This window comes from Pezoporus occidentalis, unplaced genomic scaffold (assembly GCF_034315485.1).
Source record: "Pezoporus occidentalis ecotype Australia unplaced genomic scaffold, CSIRO_AGI_Poc_V1 ctg7, whole genome shotgun sequence".
In the NCBI taxonomy this organism is placed as follows: Eukaryota; Metazoa; Chordata; class Aves; order Psittaciformes; family Psittacidae; genus Pezoporus; species Pezoporus occidentalis.
In genome coordinates, this window is record NW_026916052.1 from 7337115 (window position 1) to 7361807 (window position 24693).

General features: G+C 40.6%; 1 protein-coding gene across 5 annotated transcripts in view; it reads left to right on the forward strand.

The window, feature by feature from the left end:
- AGPAT4 (1-acylglycerol-3-phosphate O-acyltransferase 4) overlaps positions 1-24693 on the forward strand; it is an 84073-nt gene that overhangs the window by 15685 nt on the left and 43695 nt on the right. The window lies entirely within an intron of this gene.

A 24693-nucleotide genomic window follows, 5' to 3' on the forward strand; every position in this document is an offset into this window, starting at 1 on the left:
CCATTAAGCTAAATGAGAAATACTGACCAAATAATAGCTGGACTTGCTGAGATGCATTATCTGTATGCTTACAGTGTTAACAAGTCACTTCCAATAATGCTCTCAGTCTTTTTATCGTGATTTTGTTTATGGTCTTGGTTTAAGTTTTTCATGTGTGAATACTGTTCAGGACTGAGAAATAACAGTAAAATAAGGAAAAATCTTTCATTCCATGTGCTTCTTTCTTAAGCCAGTTGTAAGCTGTTGTTTCTTTGAGTAGACATTTCGGACCTTATGCTGCGTCTGTGTGTATTCACTATGCATATAGTTATAATGTAGAATACAGCATAGTGTGTAAGCATTGAAAGAAGCAGAGGTTGCAATTACTTCTATTTTCTGGGGGAGATAGGAACATAAGCATAGGATATTACATTTAGAAAAAACAGATCTTTATAACTGCTGGGACATGACAATTCACTGATGCTTGACTAAACAGGTAATTCCAGTGGAATGAATGACACCTGTCCCATTCATTTCTTCTTTGTTAGTATGAGGCTGATAGAATCTCCACCCATCAACACTGAATTATCAAAGCATGTGTAGTTTTCTTGATATTGCCTACCTCTACTTACGTATTTGTTTTTAAAGAACAGTGGCAGCAGTTTCAGTAGTGATTTATTGCAGTGCAACTTCTGACTTCCACATAATTGCTCTCAGCTTAAAGCAGAGAGCATTCCCTGCAGAAGCTGTAACGAAACATGGTGCTTTTGTTCAGTTGCTGAGTGCTTTGTAATAAAAGTGGCCACCTCTCAGGGAGATTCCCTTGGATCTGTCTGAAACTCGAAAGTGCTTTCTAAACAGCATACTGTTGTAAAGTGCCTGCCTTTTGAGGCTCCCTAAAGGTTATTCAAGTGTGATGTCACTGTCAATGCCAAGTAAGTTATGGATGGTTTCATACGGGGGAAATACAGCCCTCCAATGTAGTGTTAAAGAGTTGTGTTGCAGAACTGCCGCAGAGTGGTTTCTTTCAGGTAATTTGTTCTGCTACTAGGAACCTGAAAAGGGAAAGCATTTATTAGTATTCATAATGAACTGCTTGAGGGAGATACCTGCCACAAATGGGCGTCCACTAGGGATTATTTATCTCTCATCAGTGACTCTGATGTGCAAATATTCAAAGCATTTTTTTAAATGTATTTTGACTTAAATGTCAAAGCTGCATCAGCAGGTATAGGCCCAAGTAAATTATGGGTGCTGTTTTATTATTTCTGTAATAAAGAGAAGATGTTCCTGCTAAAAGATTTAATTGTGTCCATGTGTATGCCCCTGAAGTAAGGAGTTTGCAAGTAATATTCATTTGTATGTACAAACAGTGGCATGAATATGGCCGGGTTTTTGCCTTCTGCTTGGTAGGATAGTATATGTGTGAAGCCATGGAATGTAGAAGATACAGCTGAACATGTAAAATGTACAGCTGTATACAGGTGTGTACAGGTATATTATTATTATTTTTCATGCAGTGTCTTCCGCCCCATTCTTCCTTTTGGCTTCTTAGAGCAGAGATATGAGCTACTCGAGTTTCCAGACTGAATTCTTCAACTGCCTTCAGTGTAGTCTCATCTAGGGGCTATTCACTGTTCAAGAACAAATGCATGCTTGTCCTTGGTTGGGCAGATGGCTTTGTACTCAGGGTTTGCTGATCTAGTCTCCAGTGTTGATGCCAGTGGAAAAGGTTGTGTTGTGAGAATTTTACCCAGCCATGCTCAGAACAAACTGTATTTAGGTAAAAGACAATTACTCTATCTTTAAAATAGAGCAAGGCTATTGGTGTGTTGAGTAGTAACTTGGGTCGGTATGGGTCTGCTGAAAGTCATGGAAGCAGCCTCCAGTTTGAGGGAATGAAGTTTGGCCCAGGCAAATGTAGAGAGGCATGTGCTTTGCAATGGTGACGAGCATCATGTTGCTGTGAGTGGCTTTGAGTGGTACAGCCGGAGTCTCTGAGTCAACCGAAGAGTGAAATGGAGCAGCATGGTTTAACTTAAGAATGGAATGATGCTGCAGCTGCCTTTAAAACTTGAAAGTATGATGAGTTTCCATTAGATGTCAAAAGTAGAGATAAATGATTCCATAAAATCAGGGAAAGTGTTTAATCTCTGAAACTATGCTCTTTGAGATATTCTGTGTTTCAGGTAGTGGTGGTGTTTTATTGTACCTTTCTTCTTTCTACCTCCTTTCTAGTACAAGAACAAAATATTCTCACTTCACATGCAATATCTGCTGTCATACTGCATATGGGAAGCTAACTTGCTATTGTGGTTAATGACTTATTCTAGCTTCAGTAGTTCAGCTAGAGTTGGGAGTGTAACAACTTGCTTTTAATGGAACATAGTTACCAAGTTACCTTCAATAACTGGTATTGAGAATTTGTTGTCTTTCTTCAAACCAGTTGTGAATCCCGGATTGGTCAAATAGGGTGAGTTTAGCTTCTCTAGTGACCTGCTTCATTGTATATTAGCTTTGGGGAGAACTTTCTAATGAAAGCATTGAAAAATGAAAAAAATACTGGATCTGATAAACTGCCAAGTTTTAATGAAATTTTAATTGGGCAAATGTTCTTTAATTGCAGATTGGAAGCCTTATTCAGCTCAAGTCTCCTGCTCCCCAAAGGCTGTTGGCCATTCATCAGATTGGAGTTTGGGTTACTTTTAAATCTCCAAGATATTTCTCATGTTTTACTATGAATACACGCATCCTGTTTGATCCCATTATCCCATTTGACAAATATCTACAAGGTAATGGTTAGTTCTAGTCCTCCTTTCTCTGTGTCAGAAGAATGTGTTCTTCTGAGACACACAGAGCAAAAGAACACTTTACTGAAGAGTGTTATATGCAGAGAGTGGACATTCAACTTGAACAGACTTTTGTCTGTGTTGGTCTTGAAATAAGTTAAAAAAGTAGTGAGGGTTACAAACACTCTTAAGTTTACAGAAACAGAATGAAACCAAGCAAAACCCCAAAGCCTTTGGACTTCTAACTTTCAGAAAATATTTTCTGGCTCCAAGTACGTATTCAGTGCCTGGTTCAACTGCCTGATAATCCCCCTTTTGTAAAGTGGCAGCCCTGATAAAACTCTCCCTAAATAATGAACTCCAGATTGTACCTCTATCAAGGAAATTGAACACTGCGAAGCTCAACAAGGTGGTAACAGTAAAAAATTTAGATGTGTACTTGGAAGATGGCATTAAAACAAAGGTTGGGCAAGCAATCAATGTTGTTTTTTATTTTTAAATAATTTTGGGTCATCTTGTCCTCAGTCTCTTTTTCCAAAAGACTGAGAGCCAAGATGTGTGCCAAGGAAGGAAGCACTTAGTGTGGAATACATCACAGTTCTTATGGATGCCATGAAGATAGGCTGAGAAAGTTGGGGCTGTTCAGCCTGGAGAAGAAAAGGCTGCTTGGAGACCTCCTAGCAGCCTTCCAGTATCTGAATGGGGTCTACAAGGATGCTGGAGAGGAACTCTTCACTAGGGACTGTAGTGATAGGACAAGGGGTCACGGGTTAAAACTTAAACAGGGGAAGTTTAGATTGGATGTAAGGAAGATGTTCTTTACTGTAAGGGTGGTGAGGCACTGGAATGGGTTGCCCAAGGAAGTTGTGAATGCTCCATCCCTGGCAGTGTTCAAGGCCAGGTTGGACAGAGCCTTGGATGGCATGGTTTAGTGTGAGGTATCCCTGTCCATGGCAGGTGGGTTGGAACTAGATGATCTTAAAGTCCTTTCCAACCCTAACTATTCTATGATTCTAATTGGAAGAGGTTGGAATGCATTTTCCTCTGCCCTTCTTATCTGAGAACAGCAAACCACCAAAAAGGGTATGCACAGCTTTCCTGCACTATCTTAAAAAGTTGGCTGAACACATAGAGGGAACAGATTGTCTTGGGTATTAGTGACATGTGCGCATAGGGTTGTGTAGCTTGGTGGGTCAGTGAGAAAGTGGTTTGTACTTCAGGAACCAGTTTGTGCTTGGTAGGCTGGTACAGCGCTAACCTGGGGTGAGCAGAGAATGCTGGGCTTCTGCAGGCTGTTTGGGATGTAACTCTGCCATGGGTGAGGACTGAGAATGGAACATACACAGGTTTCTTTAGCGGTGCTGGGTCTTTATGCTCAGGAAGGTATTTGCTTCTGAGTGGTGCAGTTGTTGATAGCTTGTCCTGTTGCTGCCACAGTGTTGGGGAAAACTAACTTCTTGTGCTGAGATCCACCTTGTGCTCCCAGGGTGAGTGGCAAACTTCCCTCTTGCTGATTTGTTGCACTTTGAGGTGAACTTTGCGTAAACAAAAGATCTGGCAACAGTGGCACAGTGGTGCGGACAGGTGCATAAGGGCTTTAAAATAAATTGACTTAACTTCTATTCTGCCTTCATAAATAAATTACAGTAGTACTAACACCTATTCTTGTGCTATGAAAGGGGTGTTATTGCACCTCTGGGTAAAGTTACACTACGTGGACTGCAGTTTACAAATTCCTCTGAGGGGAAGGCCCTTTGCATTGAAAGATGCACCCTGATTCCTGCTTATTGCAGCAAAACCAAGATGGAAACTGATTATTCTTATGACTGAGCTTTCTAGAAACAAAACCAGAGGAAACTGAGACCTGCTTCAAGTTCATCATCTTGGCTGGCTGTTCTGAGACAGTAAAGCTAATTCCTTCCATGTATAACTGTAGGCTTTGCAATGTGAGAACTGGGCATGCAAGTAAGGCTCTGTGGTAGTATTGGGTCCGTGTTAATCCTCAAGCTGTTTCCTTCCATGCAGCCCACTGCCCACTTGGAGATCAGGGGTGCCCTTGGCCATCTTGCTTGTTGTTTGTACCAAGGTGGTATGGGGCAGAGAGATTTTTTTTTTTTTTGATGCAGTTGGGCAGGTGGGAAGCTAGAGGGTCCTGGAGAGGCAGGGTGCTTATCTTCCTCCACTTTCCTCTCCTGCCATCTTGCATTGCAGAGAAAGCAGTCCGCTGCTGTTCAAAGTATGCCACAGTGTCCTTAATATGATCCTATAGTGTTTTATTTATAAGGCAAACAGAGTTATGCATGTCAAGGGAGATGTAGCAAAAAGCTTTCATAGAGCACTGTGGAACTGTTTTCTTAGCCTGCTTGCAACACTGATTTGAGTAATCTGTGTGAATTACTTTTTCTCAGGTGCTACTTGCATCTATAATCCTTTGTTACCTTGGTTCCACATACCACATCCACTGGTAAACGCTATGAAAAGTTTACAACAAGGACTGATGGCAAATTGGAGGCCAGATTTGATAGTCATGCAAAGAGAAAATGTTGATTTGAACCTTTGGAGTTCTTGGCTCAAGCTTTGGAATTCTCACCTTAGCTTTCTGTTTTCTCTCAAGCCCCACACCATGGAGATGACTGTAGAAATAGAGCATACTAAGGAAATGTCTATGTTAATTTTAACCTAGTTAAACTCAGCTACTGATGGCAGGATAGTTAATGGTAGCATGAACATCTGCGTAGACAGGTGTCCAAGTACCTGTCTGGGCAGTGAAGTGTTTGTTGCAGCCTGCATTGAGTTCCATGCTGCTGTGGCACTTTCAGTCTCAGCACTCAGGCTACGTTGGTAGCTCTCGTCAACCCTTTGCCATACCTCTTTTTTGTAACATAGCTTTTAGGTTTCCTCCCATATTCCCTGCAAATCTGAAGTAGGGATTTGCATGTCAGACTAGGAGGGTGTTATGCTTGTGAGTTCCCATCGTCGATATTGATCATTGAGCTGTGTACAGGAAGTTAGGTGATTAGCTTTCTTTAAAATTTACTTTTGTTAGAATGATGGATATCATTGAATCTTTGGATTCTTTTGCTCTCAAAAATCAAATTTATAGGGGTAAATGGTGTGTGACAGATTTTGTTAAATACAAAATATGCTTGGAGAAGAGGAGAGTGTGTATATATGTCATCATATGGTAATATTTAATTTTCTAACTTGCTTTGTCTTCCCTCCCTTACAAGTAACGTAGTAACTTACATAAAAAGAGATGTAGTGAAAATGACCAAAGTGACTGGAGTGATCTCACCTTTCACTGCTAGCAAGAACACCAGAATCAGAAAGTAGTGTCTGATTCACTGAAGCCATCGAAGTAAGGGCAGCAGGAGGTATTCCTCTGATTTAAAAATAATATATAACAAATTATTAACTTCATAGCAAAATGGTGTTAGCTTCTACATCTAGAATACCTTTTATTGTTTTAAAAAATAATAATTCCATTAATGTGGGGCAAAAGTATGCTTCAATTTTAAACAGTCTATGTATCTAAATTTTATGACTTCAAGGTTTTGGTCTTGTTAGTTCAAAACATGCTGGTGGTCAGCAGTCTTGCAAAGAGCTCCCTGGTTTGTCCCTCTCCTGAAAACATGTCTGTTGGTAAATGTCCTGGGTTCAGCTGTAGCAGTCATTTTTCTCCTTCTTAGTAGCTGGTGCAGTATCAGTATTTGTTCACAAAATAATGCTGAGAGATCAGTAGATTAAATGTTTACAGGTATGAAATACATTGCAGCCCATATTGGTGTGTTTTCCAGCTCTTGCTTGCTTCATTCTGGTGTGTGAGCCGCCTTCTAGGGGCAGGAGGGCCAAAAGTAGACTTACTGGTATGTGCCATAATACTGAAATACGAACCTTTTCACTCTTCAGGTGATAGGCTCTGTAATGCCATTCATAAAATCTGTCAGGATCTATTCTGGGAGTAGCAGGGAGATCACACCATGTTTGTTTGTGGATGTGATTTTTGAAATGTTTTCTCTCTCTTGCTGAGCATTCTCTTGTTATATGTTGGCATGTTCCCCAGTATCCTGCTGTTTAGTTGTCTGAATTGCTGTCCTGCAAGTCTGTGTGTGCATGTCCACTTATGAGCATACACAGTTTCCTTCTGGTAGATCAGATTCGCTCTTATGGTTAATTTCCCTTTTGAAGCCTTCCAAAGGCTTCCAGCCCTCCAGTTAGATCTTCATCACCCCAAAATGAGTTTTGTTCTCAAAAGTTTTAGTTTCCTTTGCTTTGACAATGTAGATGTTTTGTTAGAGTAGAAATATGCTCAAAAGTGTCATTTACTCTAATTTGTTAATGCCTTCCTCCAGCCTGCTTCCTAATACCCCTTTTTACCTGTTACATACTTACGGGAATGCTGCTGGTGATTTGTACAGTTCCCCACTGAGACCAAACCTTGAACTTCTCTGCTTCAATTTGGAAAGACTGGAGGAGCCAGTCACTGCAGCAGGTTCTCCATTATTTTGCTGGTAGAGTAAGATAATGTTTTTGTTATCTGCATACATCACAGCTTGAGCTGCCTTTTTTCCAGATTATGTTAGTGGAATTCTATTCATCTGTGAATAAGTCCTCTGCAGTGCCTAGCAAATGCCTCTCTATTTTTCCTACTACCAGTAACTTGCTGTGTCAACTAATGTTGTTTTACTCCCTCTCATTTTATGCCACTTGCAGGCGTTGTTACCCAGTTTTCATAGTGGTTTAGGTATTGACGATGAGCTTTAGTGGATCAAACAAGACTATGCTGATTGCAGGCATGCTGTGTGAGCTGTTCTATTCATGAGGGTGTAATTGAATGACATTTGTGCATGACCTTTAGCAGAGTTCCTAATTCAACCAAAAAAGAGATATGGTCTGTTATGACCAGCTCTTAGTTTAGAAAGGGACTGCTTTCTGGGCAAATGGATGTGTGTGGATCAAAAACTTTTGATACTGATTATTTCTGTCCAAGATTGAAGAGCTAGAGAGGCATGTAGTCCAATCTTTAATGAAAAGAGCATCTTCACTGTCACTGATACTATTTTGCTGTTGCTAGAGCCGTTGTAGAGGTTACTTGTCTTCATTTTCCTTTCTTTTTTTTTTTTTTTTTTTTTTTTTGCCTCAGATTCCTGATCTGAAGAAGGGTGATGGTGGTAGCCTGCAGACTGGAGAGAGGGATGGCAGGGAAGCAATAGAAGGTGAACCACATTCTGTTTGGTGTCTGGCATCTCACATCGCAAAGTTTCTAGCACATCTTGTTAGGCATTAGGTCTGGCCAGTAAGCTTCCTAGATTTCTAAACTGGGGTAAATCTTAAATGTTTCTATGAAAGTACTTCCATCTGACACAAGGTACGTCAGGAACGTGATATCTAGTGACCTAAGCCATAGCACAGAATATGAAGACATTAATGTTTGTATGAGTTTGGTGCTAGCGTTGTTTATTCATTAAGGGTAGATATTAGAGGGTATCAAATTATTCTTAAAATACATTGTATATTCGTAGATACCCCATTTTAGCTATAAGCCCAATTTTAATTGCTAAAATGGTACTAAAACTGGAGGATAGCCTCTTGATCCTATGTTACCTTCCTGCAAAGATGCGGAGTAGCTCACTGGTCACCATCACCAGTTCCAAGAAAATACAAACTGGCCGTAATCCAGCCATGTCTGGGAAGAACAGTACTTTCATAGGCAGTGCTACTGGGGAAAATTTGAATTCTCCTGTGTTTGGTCAGGGAATAGCTGCACTGGTGTAACATCCAAGTGAGATGCAGTGTGCCTTGTTTCTTTTGTTATTGATTGGCTACATCTTACACCCCTGTACTTCCTTCTGAGCAATGTGTACCACTGAAAGTGTACAGCTTGGCAAATCCCCCTCTCCCAAAAGCGTGAAAGTGGCGTAGCAGCAAGTTGTGGAGTAGGTTTTCAAGCTCATCCTGCAGCAAGGATTTCAGTAGCTGGTCCAGTGAAAGTATTTGGTGTCTGATTAACTTTGTGCAGGAGGATTTCCAAACTGGTAGGAAGCAGTATCGTATTTGAGCAGGTAGTTGAGGCTTCTCAGTGTGACACTTGAGGTGAAAGAGCTGCTGAATGCACACAGTTGTACTCCTGTGTGGCTAGGTGGCTGTTTTCTGTAACTTGTTTGTGACCTTCAGGTTAAGGCTTCTTACTTCAGGGTTATGTTTCCTCACTTTGGAGACTTGCAAGGTAGCAGGGTCTTGTTGGGCAATCTAAATATATGTTGCTGAATTTTTAAGCATGTTTCTTCCAACACTGTTCAGAAGTAGGAATCCTTTAACTCTAGAATAAGTAACAAAATGGAAATGTGTGCAAAACAATTCTTTCATCTGCTTGGTTTTGGGGAGGCAGTTACTCTTTTGCCAGACCCATTTTGGTCCTTGCCAAAATAAGGAACCAAAAAGAGATTACAGTGCAATTGTTTGTGGGTAGTTTGTTTTGCTTTTCTGCTAACACATTTTTATTAGTATTTTACGTCTGTGTGCTTTTTCTGTACTTAAGCAAATTGTATTGGAGTGTCAATAACTAACATTTCTCTTACGGTTTTAAAGAAGCGGGAAGTACACTTCAGTGTGATTATTCTTCAGTTCACTTACCTGTGTTTCTAAATTGAATCTCCAGTATATTGGAACTCCAAGTGTGGGGTTTTCTTTGACAGTTAAAAACCAAGTGAGCATCCTAATACATAGGAAAAAGGGATTTTTTCATTATACATGGATTTCTTACTGCTCATCAGTACTTATGTGGCTTTGTTAAAGCAGAAAAAATCTAGGAATCAATATGTAATACTAATGAAAGATTTTGATGAATGAATGTATCTGCTGCCTGTGTAAGGCAAGGGAATATAGAGAGTGATTGTACAGACTTAATTTCTTGCTGTCACTTCTAAAGAAGCTTGCCCTTGGTTTTTGGGGAAGCGTGGGAGATGTGCAGCTGTGAGTCTTTTGACAGGGGCTCTCATTAATACAGCTTTGCTGTTGTAAAGGAGCTCTTTTCCTGCTCCACCCTTGAATGCTGTGGAGAGTCTTATTGGCTTTTTTTAATTTATTTTTTTTATTATTTTTTTTTTTTTACTAAACCAAACTCATACCATTTTCTGACATTTTCCAGGGTTTTTCCCTGCCACATATGGTGTCTCATCTGAAGATGTGCAATGTGTTAATACTCTGCAGGTTGATGAGGACTCTATATTGGTAAGCTAGCCATAGAAAACTAAAGAGTCTATTACTTCCTTCAAACTCAAAACATTTCTCTGTAGGGCCTGTGTGATAGGCTTTTGTAATGCTATTTTTCATACAAAGGCAAAAAATAGGGATGTTAACCTTGCAGTATTCAGGAAGGTGCATTCATTGTCTGGATTGGGTGATGTTTTCAGAAATTAAATGCAAACTGATCTTAGCTGAATTTTTAACATCAATGAGTTGTCCTACCCACCAAAATATATCAATTAGAGTTGTATTATTTGAACATGTATTGCCTTTGTGTTCATAAAGGAAGAGGAAGATAGGCAAAATAGATGACATGCCTCTTAGTTTCCAGAGGTTTTTAGAACCTGATATGTGCTGCTACTTGATGTATGTGCCATGTTTATTTACATATGAACTTAAAACGTTCTGTTTCTATGTTGGATCTCTGTTAGGAAAAGTGGTACTCTAGGTTCTTCCTGTGTTAGGTAGGATATTGGGGTGCCAGAAGACTCAGGACTTCAGGACTGTTTTTCAAAGGTGGTTCTTGTGAACAATATGAGAAGGTTGAAAATACTATTGGGTAATTAGTCTCAAATGGGATGGGAATGATAATGCTGTCCCTGACCTTCATACAGAGAGTCAGAATGCTCCTTTATTTCCAGCTTGTGTCATTGATTTGTTACTGCAGGAAAGTCCTGTAATCGTGATTGCATTTTCAAACAGGGAAGACCGAAAAAGGGTTAGGAGCAGTGCCTGTTAAAGGGAGATACTTTTGCAGGATGAATTCTACAAAATAAAATTGAGATATGAAAAATACATGCTAGTAGAAGAAACCTGTGGAATCACCTTGTCTGTCTGGAAGGGCACTTTACTGAATTCTGGTAGTACAATTGGAAGGTCCTTCCTGCTGCTGTGTTCAGTGTCCCATTAGGTCTTCAACAAGGAATTGTGCTGGCCTTTGGGGGCAGTCTTGGTGGATGGAAGAGTAGGAGGAAATGTTTGATTGTTATCTGCAGTGACTGTTCTGTTGCCACAAGGAACTGCTAGCTTGTTGAAATGTAGGAATATTGCTGAATTCCATGGGGAAGAGGAGTAAGGGGAGCCTTCAAATGTGAGACAGATATGTCTGACACATGGCTGTTAAATAATTAATTTCTCCAAAGGGTTTGAAAAAAGCATTTCAAAACACTGACTACTGCAGATCTCTGTGTTAAGCGTGTTGTAGTTGCAAAGCTGGCTTTGTTCCGCACACTGTGTAACGTGGAGAGAAGAAGCTGTTTTGTAGGCAGATTGTGTAAGGATAAAAGAAAGAAAAAAGCTGTGAAATGTTTGAAGTGTGCAGCTGTTTTTTCTGAAGGGAGGGTTGCCTTTAATTTTCAGCATGGAGATAGTTTAAAAGGAACAGTGGCTAAAGAAATGACGATAACTTGTTTCCCTGTTGCTGTACCCCTCTAGCTAAAGACTGCACTGGAGGGGGCAGCATCAATTGAAACCTTATTTCACGAATACATCTGATGACTTAAAATTCCTTCTTCACCTGAAATAAAATTATGGCTTACAGTTTGTGGGTGTTACTTTAGAAAGAGAGAATCTAGTTGGTCAAACCTGAATGATCAGTGTGCATTTTGAGAAGGAAGGCAATATGGGAATTGTAGCTGGGGGAAAACTGGGAAGTGAGATGGTGTGGCAGTACACGTGCAGTAACTGTAAGGGTCCTGCAGAAGGCTTGTGCCCAGATGAGGGTGCTGGCTCAAATACTAGAGGCGTGCCTTACAGTACAGGTTTTAACCACACATTCTCAGTTCCTGTTGTCCCTGTGAGGATCTGAAATACTCCAACTTGCAGGATATGTTGAAGACTTGTGCATTTAAGATCTTGCATAAATCTGATTGTGATCTCAGTTCCCAAAGCAATTATATCTTGGCTGTGTTACAAGAACATAAGCTTGACCATATTAAACTGTCTGTAGTTTATCTCGTTTAGTATGTTTCATCTGAGAAAACACTGATGACACTCATCAAAAAGGGTGAACCACTTTATATCAATAAAGTCTTTGTTGTCTTCATTCTGTGAGAAAATGAAGTGGATTGTGTTCATGGAGCTGAGGCACAGCATGCGCCAGAAGTACCTTTGTGTAATGTTGGCCATCAAAATTACAGCCATAATGTTTCAGTAGACCAACATATTTTTCCTGTATTACACAAGTCAGTTCATGAATGTGTACATGCAGGTTTTAATTCTGTGACTAAGCAAGCATTGAGGTTAAATTGCCAAGAAGATTAAACCACAGATAGAGCTTTAGCTTTGAAATGGGTGTGATGAATCTAATCCTTATTTTGTGTAACTAGCGTGGTGTGACAGTGACTATACTGGAGCTGAGAATTATTTTTGTGCCAGTTGAGGCCAAGTTAAATAAATGTCAGTGCATATTTGATGGGGGGGGTGGGAGTGGGAAGTAGGGAAAAAAATCATTGTATTGTCATTCTTCAGTTTGGTTTAACAACATGATATATTATCCTTTCTCCTAATCTGTGATTTTTATCTTGAAGTTATGTTGGCAAAGTACTGTTAGAGGTGGTTGTTATCACTTTAAAGTGATAACTTTGTACTTTAATATCCCAGATGACCCACTTATGAAGTGTTCCTTTTAGCATATTATTCTTTGCCAGTCACGGGCTATCTCTGCCTAGAACATGCTTTTAAGCAGTTATTAGTGAGCTCTGCTTTTAGCAACCTGTGCATGTCCTATAAAAGAACCCACCTTATATGCTTGCCTGGGAGCTGATTCTGTACACTGCATATCCTGACAGCTCACTACATCTAAAAGATAAGCAATAGCAGTGGACTTTGTGGCTAGCTTGGGGCTCCTTTTGTGGTCCCCATCTAGTGATGTTAGATGAAACCTTGCTTCCTGTTCACATTCCTTGTTGAGTTTGTGGGCTTCTTTTTATAAACGGCCACCTTTGGTTTGAAAATTGAAGTGTACCTTAAAACAGAGTTTTGCGTCTTGTTTTAGATTTATTTTTCCTTTGCCGTTTAAGCTATGTTTTCTCAGCTAAGAACAGAGAGGGACTTCCTCTTCAGGTTTGGGTCTTGCCCCTTTTTCTATAGAAGAAGCTCTACTCCTTTCCATGGATCTTTTTTCTGCAAGAGGATGTACCTCTTGCACAAAGTTGATAAATCAAAGTTTTCCTTGCTGAACTTTACTTGGTGCCTTACTTGGACCACTGCTGTACTGTGTCAGGGAGTGATCTGATGTTCTGCAATGCCTGGATATGGAGGACCCTGGTTCAGTTCTTCCTTATAGAAGCCTCCATGAAAGCTTCATCCCACGGAGCCAGGCTGTTGGAGGAGCATTTACATGCCATCTGGCTGGAGTGTTTTCCTCTGCTCCTGTACGTTTTTTTTCACAAGCTACTCAGTCTTACCATGGCAGTGAGAAAAACATTGGAAGGAATGATGCTCACATCATCCTAGGTCATAAGTGATTTCCATACTTCAACTGAACTTGCTGACATTGCTTCTTCCACTACTGTCAGCCTACATGGCAATTCCAGTTGGAGAAATACCTGAACTGGTAAAAATCACAGTTTCAAGTAACAGGCCTTATCGTGGTTTAAACTCAGTCAGCCACACAGCCTCTCTCTCATTCCCTCCCTTCCTCCCCCTGCCTCCCGGAGGGATGGGGAGGAGAATCGAAAGAATGTAACTCCCACAGGTTGAGATAAGAACAGTCCAGTAACTAAGGTATAACAGAAACCACTGCTGCTACCACCAATAATAATAATGATAAGGGAAATAACAAGGGAAGAGAATGCAACCGCTCACCACTTGCTGAGTGATACCCAGCCCAACCCGAGCAGCGATCTAGCCCTTCCCAGTAACTGACCCCAGTTTTACATCCTGGGCATGACATGCTGTGGTATGGAATACCTCTTTGGCTAGTTTAGGTCAGGTGTCCTGTCTCTGCTTCCTCCTGGCTTCCCCTCCTCCCTGGCAGAGCGTGAGGCTCAGAAAGTCCTTGGTCAGTGTTTACTGTGATAACATCGGTGTTATCAGTGCTGTTCCAGGCTGAAAGTCAAAAACACAGCACTGCACCAGCTACTAAGGAGAAAACTGACTGCTACTGCTGAACCCAGGACAGGCCTGTAATGAGAGAGGGTGGAGTACCTTTATACTCTTCCTGTCCCTTCTTCTTGGTCCTGTTGTGATGCAAGCTGTTGCAAAGAATTAAAGGAGCAGTGCTGATATCACAGGAGGTTATTGTTTAAACCTTCAAATAAGGCCAGTAAATTGAAATGCTAATAGTGTTTGTTTGCACTGGCTTTTCACTTTCCAGCTTTTTAGGCAAGACTTTTAGAGAAGATCCAGATGGCCTGCACAGAACCTCAGAGACCTCAGGCACAGTGCCAGCTGGCAACCTAACAACTCTGCAGTCTGCCTTTGGTGGGTCTGATAATAGCAAATGGAGCTGATGCTACTCCTGTGCTTCTCTTAATTTTAAGTGGCTGGAGTCCTGTAAAAAGACCATATAACCATCTTAAAAAGCTTCCAGTCTTCCTAATGCGAAGAGGAAATGGCAGTTTGCATGAGTTAAAGCACAGTATTTCAATCAGTTGTAAATCAGTAGTGTGTATGGCCTAGAGGCTGGGAAGAGGATAACTTTGTCTCCATCACCTTGCAAGCTGGTAAATGCTGCATCAGTGTTTGAGTCATATGAGTCCTGTGTATCTCTAATTTAGAGAAAACTGGGGTAATGAAGTTAGTAGAGGTAATGCAGAAAGAAATTCTCTTGCTAAGTTCAGGGAAATCACTGACTCTTGCAATAGAGTGCCTTCTTTGTTCTGGGATTTCTGTACAGTTCTGATCAGTTTATCATGGGAGAAAATTCTGGTACCTGATATACTTAGTGTAATATTGTGTTACCTGCTTAAATATTGAAGGTTTTCCTCTTTTTTACTGTGGAGCAACTGGGCTGCTGGACCCCATGCCATGCAGGATCACCTGAAAGAGCCAGCAAGTGATTGTTACCGTCTGCTTCAGGGGACAGATGTACCCGTCTGCCAGCCTGACCACTTTTCTAGAGAGCTTTGTTATCTGCTGGGGGCTCAAATTAAAGATGCCATGGAAAGACTATCAAGGCTTGTCCACACATCCGACTATTACCCCCCACTGATATTTCAAGTGGGCACCAAAGATACCAAGGATAACTTAGGAACTATCAAATGGGGTTTCAGAGCTCTGGGGATGGTGGTCAAGGGTCTGTGCTCCTAGGTAGTTTTCTGTTTGATCCTAGCTATTTGGGTGAACTGTAAAGGGAGGAGTAGATGGATTCACCAATTAAAAACTGGCTGTGTTGCTGGTGTTGACAACAGGATCTTGGTTTCTATAATCATGGGACCCTTTCTGAAGATTGACAACTGGCTGGGAGAGATGGGATCACCTCACTCAATGGGGCACCCATATCTTTGCCAACAGACTGGCCACATTGGCAGGGAGAACTTTAAACTAGGAAAGGTGGAGGAAGGGGAGGTTTATAGGGACCTTGATCACAGCAGAACAACTTTTTTGCTCCATGCAGCCAAGGAAGAGCCTGCAGGACATGATTCAGGAAACCAGGGAGAAGGTTTGGAGAAACAAAAGTCTTTCCCTTGGCTGAAGAGGATTTGGTTAGAAATCATTTGGACAAACTTGACAACTGGAAGTCCATGGGCCCTGATGGGATGCACCCACAAGTGCTGAGGAAGTTAGCAGACATTGTTGCTAGGCCACTCTCAATCATCTTTGAAAGGTCATGGCAGTCAGGAAAGGTGACTGAGGACTGAAAGAAAGCAAATATTATCACAGTCTTCAGAAAGGGCAAGAAGGAGGACACTGGGAACTACAGGCCAGTCAGCCTCATCTCAGTCTCTGGAAAGGTGAGCTCATTCTGGAGGCCATCTCTAAGCATGTGGAAGTCCAAAAGTGATCAGGCGTAGTCAGCGTGGATTCACAAGCTGAATTGCCTTCTACAATGGGACAACTGGCAGGATAGATGGCGGGGAGAGCAGTGGATATTGTCTTCTTGGAATTTAGCAAGGCTTTTGACACTCTCTCCCATGGCATCCTCATAGACAAGCTCAGGAAGAGTGGGCTGGGTGAGTGGAGAATGAGGTGGGTTGAGAACGTGGCTGAATAGCAGGTCTCAGAGCATTGTGAACAGTAACACTGTAACTAGCAGTGTCTCCCAAGGGTCAGTACTGGGGCCAGTATTGTTTAACTCATTCCTCAATGACCTGGATGAAGAGATAAGAGTGCCTCCTCCTGACAATACGAAGCTGGGAGGAGTGGCTGATAGCCCAGAGTGCTGTGCTGTCATTCTGAAGGATCTAGACAGGCTGGAGAGATGGTCAGAGAGGAACCCTTTGAAATTCAACAAAGGTACCTGCACCTTTTCCTGCAGCTGGGGAGGAATAGCCCCATGTACCAGTACAGGCTGGGGGTTGACCTGCTGAAAAGCAGGGGTCCTGATGGACAGCAGCTTGTCCTTGAGACAGCAATATGCCCTTGTGGGCAAGAAGGCCAATGATATCCTGGGATGCATCTGGGAGAGCATAGCTAGCAGGTTGAGGAAGGTTATCCCCCACCTCTACTCTGCCCTGGTGAGGCTGCATCTGGAGTATTAAGTTCTCTTCTGTGCTCCCTGGTACAAGAGGGAGAAAGAACTACTGGAGAGGGTCTAGTGGCATGCTGTCAAGATGATTAGTGGTCTGGAAGCATCTCTTATGAGGAAAGGTTGAGAGAGCTGGGCCTGTTCAGCCTAGAGAACAGAAGGCTCAGGAGGAATCTGATCAGTACATACAAGTGTCTGAAGGGAAGAGTGTCAAGAGGGTAGTGCCAGGCGATAGGACAAGAGGCAGCAGTCAAACTGAAACACAGGAAGTTCCACCTGAACATGAGGAAGAACTTTACTGTGAGGGTGACTGAGCACTGGAATAAGTTGCCCAGAGATGTTGTGGAGTCTCCTTCCCTGGAGTTACTCAAAAGCTGTCTGGACACAGTCCTGAGTAGCATGCTCTAGGTGACCCTGCTTGAGCAGCGAGGTTGGAATAGATGACCTCTGTTGGTCTTTTCCAACCCCAACCATTCTGTGATAATTGGCAAAACACTGAACAGGAAAATGTTACAGGTTACCAGAGAAGCACAGCCTGCCTTTTGTAACTGGCAGAGGCTATCTTTTTGGAAACTGAATAGAAGAGTGTAAGCTTGGAGTGTGTTGATCATGCAAGGTTGCCAAGTACCATGTAAACTAAACCTCTGTTTCCTAGGAAAACTATTCAACACAAATAATTCTAAGAGTACAACACTGCTGTATCAGATGCAAAAGCAAGAAGCTAATTACCTCTGTGTGCACTATTTCTGCAGTGTTATATTAAGCCACTGGGACGATGAAGCAGGAAGCCAGTAATCTTTTTTTGTGGGGACCTTTTTAGTTTGAGCAGTGAGAGGTTAGGCAGATTAGTGATATCTTGGCATTTTCACTTGCTGGAGCACATGACCTGCAGGCTGTCTGAGCAGGTCATCATGTTGTGCTTGTGGGTTTGTTTTCTAACTTCCTCACTGCACTTAAGCTTTGAGGAGATATTAATGCAAGCACAATCAGACTAGATGTGAATTGAGAGGCACTGGTGTCCTGACTTGTGGTATAATACTGTTGTGTACTTCGTGTGCCTGTTTTTCTTAAGAGAATGTACTATTTCTGATGTGTATTTCATTCTTTGGTAAGAAAAGTGGGAATTTTTGTATATTAATTTATTTGGATAACTTCGGCAGAGGGGTTACACACTGTACCTGGTACAAAAAACACTGCTTTATGTATACTTGATAGGTATATTTGATCTGTGGTACTTTATTATTAATTGATGAGAGCCATTTGTTTGGTTTGTAGTTTCTGACCTTATTGTCCCTTTAAAGAACACTTTGTGAAAGTCACTGTTAGGGATAAAGAAGCTAAAATAAGCACTGGGACATAGTTCTTGTCTCTCAAGACCTCATGTGATGAAATGCTATAAGATTACATGCAGAGACAGGGAATTCATGGAATGCCAGTGAAAAATGAATAATGGTTTTGTTCTGAACAATGTTCTCGAAATGATAGAGGTTCTGTGACTATTCAGTATGAAACTCCCATGATGTAATACAGGTACTTGGTCAACTTTTTGTTTCCAGTGCTCAATTCAGATAGAATCTTGTGCATAAGAAGACTTAAGTAGAAGTTATCTGCCTTATGTCTAAAAATAAGTTGTACTGTATTATTTCTGCTAATATGTGGGTATTTCTTACGAGTGCAGTAGTTATCTGAAATCAAAAGCCAAACACAGATACTACTGGGAAAGTACAGAAAACTTAGATGCCTTTACCCCTAGTTTTCTTATTCTGCTGTTCTACAGAGATGGTAATTCCTTCTTTTTTTGTGTGTGTTTGCACCTCTGTGAAATATAATACTGGTAACTAGAAGCTTTATTTAAAAGCAGTGCAGATTTTCCTAGGATTTAAATTAGGTTTTGCTCAGTTTCCTAATTAAATTCACTTTTGCAATTTGTGCTAGAGATGGCTTTCTTTGGCATCTGGTGGTCTCTTTTCTCATCAGTCTTATTTCTCTGAAATAAATTCACATCTTTTCTCGTTAGTAACTGAAAATGCAGATTAGACATGTTGATGGCATGGATTTAGAGCAACAAAAATAGTGGATTTTCTGTCTTGATGTGTCATTTTTTCCTTGAAATGCTTTTGTTCCAGAGTCCAAATTTTTGTTTGATTTGAAGCTAAAGAAGGTAAACTTGCTACATGTAGAAATTAAGACCATTGTGAGAATATGTGCTACAAGGAGAGAAATTATGTGAAAATAGTTTACCTCCCTAAATACATGGATTAAACATGAAAGATTCAGTTAAGGGTCAAATAACTTCCCTAGTCCTTAGATGGTTTAATTAGTACATAGAAGCAATACATATGGCAGAAAAACACAGTCACATGAGTGTGTGGGCTGTTGTTCTGAGTCGAAGTATGAGTCCTAAGTATGGACAATGTTGATCACCCTACAATTAAGGAAACACTGATTCATTGCCTCAAAGGAATCAGTTGAGATTGAATGAGTACTGCAAGTTAATTATGACATGTATTAACTTAGTTCACGTTTGCATTTGTATGTACTTGAATTTTCAGATCCTTAGACCTTGGCAAGTGATTTTCAGCAGAGAAAATCTGGGAAATCTGGGAAAGGTTTCTGGCTGATGCTACCCTGCTTAAACAGCCTTTGCATATTGCTGCAAGGTACTGGCTTCCTCCTTGTACAGTGAATGCTCGAAGCAGCCTGTGTAGCATACCTCTGCAGTGTATTTCTTGAGCAGTGATGGAAGGGCCTTATTGACCTGTAAGTCTGTCTGTTCGGAAATCTTACTCTTTTTTTTTTTATCCAGTGTCAGGAAATAGGACTAAAACAGAGTTCCTGTCTCTGAAGTAAAGTCATGCTGTTGCTATCAGCATTATGATATACTCTTCTTAAGATGAATCTTTTTCAATTTGTAAAGCTGATAGGTATTTTTAATCTCCCAAAGCAATGAGAAGATGCTTCAGAATATCAGATACCTGTATTTTCAGTCACTTTAGACACAGTTGTTACTGGCCTAGTGGTATTTTGCATAAATTGTGCTTTTTATACACTGCTAACCTTCTGCATCCTTAAGCCACCTTTGTGGGGAGCAACCCAATCCTCTTTCAGCATTTGTTTAATGGCTTGAGGAAGCCAAGCTTTTCTATTTTCCAGCCACCCTGATAGCCCTGGTCTGCATCTGCTTTGTCTCAGCTTTTTCTTCCTGAGCATGGATGTCTGGTACTGATCTGCTGGTCCAGAGATTAACTCGGTGGTGCAATGCGCTGTTCGCTTTTAGGAACAAACATCCTAATGCCGTTTTTTTTCTTTCTTAGAGCTGAATATTATGAGCAGAACAGAAACTTTCAGTGGCAAGCTGATGTTCTCAGATATCTTTCTCCTCTGTCATTTTGAAATTATGAGACCTTTTATTAGTTCTGCAAGGCATCGCACAATGAGCTGTCCTATCAAAATTAATTCCATTTCTGCTACCTTACCTCTCAAGGTCATCTAATTCTTAAAGTGTGTTCTGACTTCGTATCATCCACAAAATTTATTCATTTGCATTGAATGTCTTAGTCCTTAGAAACACTTCAAGGAGATCTTTGTTTATCCAGATTGACCAGAAAGACAACAAAACCAGATAGTCGCACTTCTCAGTTTGGTCCGTCTTTACAGCTGTTTACTAATCTTCAGTTTCCCTTTGGTTTAATAGCAATTTCTTTTATTGCATTAAATGAATGGCTTAATATAGCCTAGGATGTTAGATTTGAAGTCTGTCTTTTGTCAGTGAAATCAGAGTTATGAGATAGTGACAAATAGACCTTCCTCTAAAAAATAATCAGAGTTTGTTTTCCTGAATTCTGACTCTTGCAGACGTCTCTTCTGAATAACTCTGTGATTTTGTTTTGTTTTTGTTCCTGTGTAGTCTTGTGGGGTCTGATTACTCTATCTGTAGTTAGCCTGATCATTTATCTACTTACCAGTCTAATTATTAGTACTTTCTGCTCTTTTCTATTTTTAAAAACACAGTGCCATGTTCAGTCAGAAACTATTTTTTTGACAAAACATCATTTCTTCTCTGATTCAGTATTCTGGGAGGTTATCTGGGTCTCCCTGAGTTGAAATTTGTTTGAGAGTTTTGCAGTACCTCTGTTTTTGCACTGCTCCCTTGCCAGCAGTCTCCCTTGTTGCTTTCTCACTGGTGATATGGGGGCAAAAATGTTTGCTTTGTTGTTGGGGCACTCTTACTTAACTAAAAACGTTTAGTTAAGTGGGAATGGCTAGGAATGACTGAATGACTAAATCATTAAATGTAGTCATTAGTCTGCACACCATTCAAAGAAAGAATTTAATCATAAAGAATGAATTCTTTCTGATTGTACTTGGTCTGTATGGTGCTGTGTTTTGGATCTGTAACTAAACCAGTGCTGGGAACACAGCGGTGTTTTGGCTATAGGTGAACAGTGCTTGCACAGCATCAAGGCTTTCTCTTTTTGCCATTCTTGTCTGCTCTCCCCCGGCAAGAAGTTGTTTGCAAGAAATCGGGAGGGGATGCAACCTGACCAAGGCCATCATATAGTGGCATGCACCGCAGTAAAAACTGAGGGGAGGGCATTTTTTTTTTGAAGGCAGGTATTTCTTGGAAACAAGGCTGGGCATCAGTTTGCCTGTGGGAGGTGATTGCTTTTGTGTTACTTGCTTTGGGTTTTTTTCCTCTTTTTTTCTAATTCCTCTTTTCTTTGTTTGTTAAACTTTTGTTATATGGGCCCATGAGTTTTCTTGCATCTGCTTTTTATATTCTCTCCCCTGTCCCACTTGGGATGTGGGGAGTGAGGAAGTGGCTGTGTGGTGCTTAGCTGCTGATCGGGGTTAACCCACAACAGTCCTTTGTCACACTTAGTTTGGGGCAACACAGCTGAGGAAGTGTTTGAGAAAGGGAAGAGAATACTCTAGATGGTTTTGAAAGTTGATTTCAAAATAAAGCAGGGTCAAAGGACCTTCATGAGAGATCCATGCTTTGGGGAGACCTCTGGGGGTATAGAGGATCTGAGGCCCGCAGCACCCTGAATGAAATAGATATTAGCAACATATGTAAGACAGAGTTGAGCTACTTCAAAAATAGCTGGTACAGAAGCATAGCTCCTCCTAGCTCCTTGGCTTTAGGTGCTGACTGGGGTTAACCCATAATGTATATTTTTCTCAAATAATGTGAGACAAAATAAAAAAAACCCTAACCCTTCTATAATTAAATGCAGCATGGGGCTCATCCATCTGACTTCTGGGTCTGTCCCAGTGAAATGTCTTATTTATCCATTCCTCTCCTCTCCCATTCACTTAAATCCAAACTAACCTGACTTATTCCTGCTGTCTTTTCACAAAAAGAAATATCATGGCCTCAGTTATTGAGGAACAAGAAGCAAAAAATCTACTTTGTTTAAAACTTAGGTTGCAGTCCTGGCTTGCACATCTACTTTATTTCTCCTAGCCTTTTCTGTACTAGCAGGTAGGTTCTGGTTTGGCTTGTACCATGAAAAAAATTTATAAATATGTCAGATGTTTCTGTCTGATTAACAGTATTTGTAATTTTTTCATATTACCCAGTGATATTTTTTATGTGTGTTTTGCATCCTCAATTATTTGTTTTTCTTTCCTCTGTCTGTACATGCTCTAATTACTGTAAATAGCTGATGTTTCTTCTGAAAGCTTCTCAACCTCTATTTAGAGCAAGTTGCTCCTAGCTCTTCTGATATCAGGAAAGAGCTTGAAAAGAAACTGTAGAGATTCAAATGCCTGGTTGCAAGGATTGTGCATTCGGTAAAGTTTGGGAACAGATTTGTGACCACTGCATAATTATTGGATTTGATTTTTTGAGTCTGTCAATTTAAGCTGGCACTTGCTTATGCTTAATATAGGTCACCTTGTTCTCATTTAAGCTTCTGTTTTGGGATTTAGACAGTAATATGCCACCCTAGCCATCAAAATGAGAACTGGAGTAACCTCAAATGTACTGCTCAAACAAGCTGTCGTTGCTGCAACAGCTTCAGTGGGACACAAAATTTAGTCCTTGCACACTCTCCTGAGTAAGTCATGACACAGAGCCAATACCTGATGAAGGCATGTCAGGAGAGGAATGTGTGATGGATCAGGTAGTATTTTATTTTGTCCTAGGATGGGACTCTGTGCCAGAGTATGAAAGCTGTTTGGCTACCTCTTCAGAAAGCAGTTGATATGCAAGCCCAAGCTAAACTAATTGATAAGGGCTATCAAACACTGTATTACTGATCATCACAGAACCCTTCACAACTCTTGTTTCTTACCCAGTCTTTTCATGTTTCCTCTCCCACCAGTCATCTCTTACACCAGTTCATCTCTTACACCATTCAGTACTTGTACAGATGAATATACTAGACTTCCTGGTTCGAGAACATCATACACTGAATAATTTAATAAAAAGCATAATGTAATATTCATGGAAACCTGACCTCAGCTCCTGCTTGCTGAGATAAAATGCTTCCTTCTAGTAAGGACACAGCAAAACTTTTCCTGATACTCCTTGTATAAATTTCTTATTCAGGAAGGCTACTTCATAGTACAAACCTTGTATAGCAGCTGGGACAGAACGACTGTGAGCACGCTTTTCCAGAATGTCTACTGCATCCTAACAGGCCACCTCAACGGAACATATTATTGAAGTACATGCCAGAAACCTATGTTAAACTTCAAGAAGATGATGCATAGTATATAAATCCATCATATTGCAATTAAAATTTGCTTTAGAAATATTTGCATATAGCAGTTGAGATAGTTGATGATGCTGGTTGCTTAAGATAGACAGAAGAGTAGGTTAGTGCTGTTAAATCAGTACTGACATCTGGAGTCCAACCTGCTTTCCTGGGGGTGGTGGGGATTACTTGTGTAAAGTGCTATTTGTTAGGCATCATAAAATCATATAATAGAATCATGAAGTACTATGGCAGATAATGCCTGCCCATATGAATAACAGGAGGCCATAGTGTATCTAGGCTTTACTGTTTTGAATGATGTTGTCTGAGTGGCTGAAGACAGAATTAAGAAAAATGAGTAATATAAATGATTTGCAGTTAAAAGTATTGGTTCTTAGACTAGTTGACTTACCTGGAAAGCTGAAAAGGATTTGCATGCAGAAAGCCTTATTCAAGCTTAAAAGAGAAATTTCAATCTTCAGGTTAAATTCAGATTGAGAACAGTTGTTCAAGAGTTAACATATCTATTCACCCATTAGCCTGTGAAAGGAGGAAGGGTTGGTACCTATGGAGTTGGGAAAAGTAGGAATACAAGACAGAGAAAGACAGGGAACAGTTTGTGGAGCACTGATGTTAGTTGGACATACACAGGCATCATGGAGGTGACAGAAACCATAACTTCATAACCATTCTTTCCAGCTATCTTTTGACTGGTTTTAGTATATTATAGACTAGGCTTTCTTTGAGAGGAAGTGGAAGCCACTCGTATGAATCCATCAACATGGAAAACATGCATGTGTGCCCAAGACAGATGTATGTGCTTTCTTCTTCTCAACCTTCACTTGTAAGAGCATCAGTAACTTCCGAAAAAATTTTTGGAATTGCTTGCAAGCTGTAGCTGGTAGCTTTTGGACTTTGTTTCGGGTTGTTATCTCTTTCCTGCTGAAAACCAGTACTCATGAGGATCTGAATGCTGAGGTCTTTATAATAAATCTAATGGTCATAGTGCACCTTTCTTAACAGTGAAAGGGTTTAATAGGTAGGCACAGTATTTCTTAAAGATATGCAGGCTTAAAAATAATAAAAGCTACAAGTAGGCCAGGGATGCAGGGAGAAATCTTTTGTTTTTCTGGTGGTGGGGGGAGAGGAGTGAGTGAGTGGCTGCATGGTTACAGAGTGGCTTCTTAGTTACAGAATTAGTTTTCTACAGAATGAATTAAAGTCTTTGTTACCTGTAGACTTTAACTCATTCTATGGAAAATGTTTAGGAGGTGCACCTAGTAGGTGTGGTCTGAAAATTTGGAAAGATAGTAAGTTATTACTGTAAGTCATTCTTCCACAGACA